We start from the raw sequence: 4301 nt of genomic DNA, 5'->3' as shown, positions 1-4301 counted from the left end.
AATAGATAAGCACACAAATTAAACCCTCTTTTGTCAAATTGTAGTAGAGATGTAAGTAGGGATCGTTCTAGACCGGGGATTATGAGGGATTGCTAAACACTTGGAAACTGACTTAAAAACTCAAAAACAAAGTTTAAAACACTGAACTAGACTCAAAGAATGCAAAACTAAAGGTTAAACCACTTAAACAAACCTAAAACTCAAAACAGCAACCTAATGACTCAAAACTGCCTAAAAACCACTTTCTGGGCAGTTTTGAGAACCTAACAAGAACTTGGACGAATTTGAGTGAAAACTTGAATCAAAACACTTAGAAACACAAATCAAAACACTTTCTAACTAATCTAAGACTTCAAAATAAAGGGGGATTTGTTTTGGACGAAAATTGAAAACAAAACATAAACTTAAAACTAAACAGATTGTAAAACGTTTTTGGATGGAAATGATGGATAAAATGCTAGTTAGGAGGTTCTTCTCCACACATGTTACACTTGCAAACGAAACGATTTTCAGTTGTTCTTCCAATAAATTATAAATACTCAACGCCCCAAATTAACCGTGAATTGCACTAATTAACCCTCAGTTTTTCCACAAGTTATTAAGTTGGATGATTGCATACGACAACCCAAAACATTCCCTACAAGTTCCCTACATGAATTGCATAATAGAGATACAAGCAAGAATCATTACGTTCTATGAAAAACATAAGCATTGACGAAGCATTTGTTACTATGAATTGCATGAAACTTATGCTAAGAATTCATTCAACGCGATCGTTTTCAAGCGACCTTCACTACTTGCGATTATAAGATTGTAACTATTAGGTGAAACTCCCTCATAATCTAGCATCATATTCATGCATGAAAACTAAGCGTGCACTCTCAATCAACATACACAAATAAGTTATCAATCAAATAGATGAACGAATTGAATCCACAACTTATGAAATAACAACTGAATGTAATCAAATCATATTGCAAGCATGTACATGGTTTCGAATTACCCCCCAACTAAGGGGGTTTAGTTCCTCATACTCACAACACAAAGTTTATTGAATTGAAACATCGAAGACATAAGAAAGATTACACCTAAAACGCCCAACAATTCCACTTTGAATTTCTGCACGTCAAGCTCCTCTTTTCTTATTCTCCTTGCTGCGGCAGAGAAGGTTTAGGGGATTTTTGGATGTGATTTTGGTTTAGGAAGAGAGTTAGGATGCTATGGTGGTGCGGCAAGGGGTATGGGTAGTGTATGGAGGTGTAGAATGGTGTATGGAGGTGTAGAGTGGTTGCGGCAAGGTGTGGGAAATGGCTGGAATGGATGGAGGAGTGGCGGCTAAGGGTATAAGGATGATGGTGGCTGCGGCAAGGAATGGGAATATAGGGTTGGATGAATTTCTGAATTGTGGAGAGGTTATGTGTGCGGCTAGGTGTAGAAATATATATATAGGCACTTAAAAACCCTAGCAAATCAGATTAGGGTTTCTAGAAACCAAAATCCACCAGAAAAATAGGTTAAACAATCAGAAATTTGGTGAGAAAAGGGCCTAGGGTGCGGCAATTAAGTGGGCTAGGGTTAGGGCTTCTAGAAAGCCTTGCAAGGCAAGGAAATATGTGTTCTAGAAGGGGAAAGGTGCGGCTGGTTAGTGGGAATGTGGATAGGGCTTCTAAAAAGCCCAAAACCAAGAGAAATTAAGCCCAAACCCACGGCAAGGATGAGAAAATATTCTAACACCTTTCTTTGTGTCTTCCAACGCTTCGGAACCTTCTAATGTTGCTCAAACGCAAGGCCATTCAAATTTAGGAAAGATCAACCCAAAATGGAAACTTTTAGGCTTAGCTTTCCTACTTCAAGTAGGAAACCTCAAATCTTCAACTCGTCAATTTCATCCCAACCTTGTGTTCCAAGCATGTCCTTTTCAATCCAAGCTCACTTTTTGCTCCAAAAGCTCCAAATTGCATCATTTCATGTAATATGTCCTTTAAACCTGAAAACACATGAAAGTAGCTTAAAAGACTACTTTAACGAAGAAAACATAACGAAAATGCATAAGAACTAGCTAACTAAGGCGCATAAATATGCTCCTATCAAATTCCCCCACACTTAGCTTTTGCTAGTCCTCGAGCAAAACAAACAAAAGAAAGAAAACAAAACGAAACAAACAAACCAAAACAAAACCTAAACCTTCCAACGTTTGCCTCAGGGATTTCCAATGCACATGACATGTTAAAGATTGTTATCCCCACAGATTTGAGTCATCTTTACACAAGCACATACTTAATTAAAGCCACTACTCACTAGTTCACAAGTAATCAATTAAAACAATGCTTTGAATGTAGTAACATGCCTTAGAGAATTCCCTCAATTCCTTACAAGATATACACTCTATTTTCACTCAGATTTTCTAACTCCACACCCTACACTAGTCATATGTGAGAAGATTGATGTAGATATGAAAACGAATGCTCACATATATGTATCACAAAGAACGCAATTTCTAGAGTTAAGAAGCATGTTTAGATATGATCTCATGAATGGAATGTTACTACTTAGATGCAAGAACCAGTGACACCATATGCTCATACCAAATTCAAACTCCACAAATTGAAACACATAACACTCAAGATAGAAGTTAAGGGTTGTAATGGGGCTCGGGGTATTGGTTAACAAGGAAAGGATAAGGAAAACAACCGTTCTTCAAGCGATAGTAAGCAAAGCAATGAAATTGAGACTTAGAATTCACTTAGATTGCAGACATTAACTTTAACACACAAGGGGGAGACTTAAACAACTCCTTAGGGTCAAATTCATTGTTTTGGACCCTTACTTCAACAAACAATACTTTGGAAGTCTTTGTCTCAACTGTTCAACTCTTTTTTTCATACTTCTCATATTTTTTCTTCATTTTTTCTTTTTCCACGAAATTTTTTTTTCTTTTTTTCTTTTCTTTCCACACGTGCCTATGGCACACAAAATCACAAAAGAAATACTTCCCCCACACTTGTTTTCTGCCAACATAAATCAAAAGGAATTCAATTTGAATCATGCTTTACTATGCTTTAAGAACAAGGTATGGATGGTCCTAATCTAGGCTAGGTGCGGAAAACATGGGTTAACAAATAACGAAGGCTAACAAGGCTCAATGGGGTTAAAAACCTACAAATCACAATGACATAGGGCACACGGCTTTTTGGCTAAGGTGGTGGTCACTACACAACTTCATCTTAAATGTGTGTTATGCACATCAATAACATGCTTTGAATGAAATGGGCATGAGTTCTAGCATTTGGAACTAAATGATGAAACGCCTTCTAAGTAGCAACCAAGCAAAGAATAATGAGATCATGCAACGACTTTTAGAAAACAAAGAATGTACAGATTTTAACTCTCCAAATAAACATTTAGGCTCAAGTCTCACAAGGTTGTAGCGTTAGTTTGAGTTCCTTCCTTCAAGCATGTTACAAAAACTGATTTTTTCTTTTATGATTGCATGTGAATTCATAAGTTATAACCACAACTAAGCATAACAAAGAGTAAATCAAACTTTCATCCATGTTAGTCACTCTCTTTAACAGCCATGTAATTACAAACCGAATCCTCATCATTGTATTGGAAGGTACCCTAAGACACAAACAAACACACAAAAACAACTCTTTTTGGGTTTTTTTTAAAACAAATTTTGCAAATTTTTATGTGATTTTCGGATTTTTGGGGAATGAAAGATCTTTTAAATACAGAAAGACATGTGTCCTTCAGTCTTCGGCTTCCACTTCTTCAATCATTACATCTAGGCTAAATCTCCTATCTAAAATGGAAGGGAGATCTCTTCTCTGGACTTCTATGTCTCTCTCAAACTTCCTTTCTTGGATCTGTACTCCTTAGGCTAATTGTGTCATCTCATTGGCAATCGTATTTGCTTATCTAGGTATATAGCTAGCTGATATTTCTGTGCCCCAATAGCTCAATAATTGGGTGGTTGCCAAGTAATAATTGGTCATGGTGATCTGTCTGCATCTATACTCCCTATTTAATTGATTAATTATCAATTTTGAGTCACTAAACACTTCAACTTCAGTTGCCCCTAATTCTATCAAGATTTCTAGGCCAATTATCAAGGCTTCATACTCTGCCCGATTGTTAGTAGTTTCTTGATAATCCAGGAAGAATGAATAACAATGGTGAGTACCTCTAGGATCAATAATAACGATCCCAGCTCCAGCAACATTTTGGGTACAAGATCCATCAAAATACAACTTCCAGGGGGTAACCCAAAGGCTGGATATCCTTTCTACCTCTTGTTG

This window comes from Malus domestica, chromosome 15, assembly GCF_042453785.1.
Source record: "Malus domestica chromosome 15, GDT2T_hap1".
Classification (NCBI taxonomy): domain Eukaryota; kingdom Viridiplantae; phylum Streptophyta; class Magnoliopsida; order Rosales; family Rosaceae; genus Malus; species Malus domestica.
Note: the sequence above shows the minus strand (reverse complement) of the source record.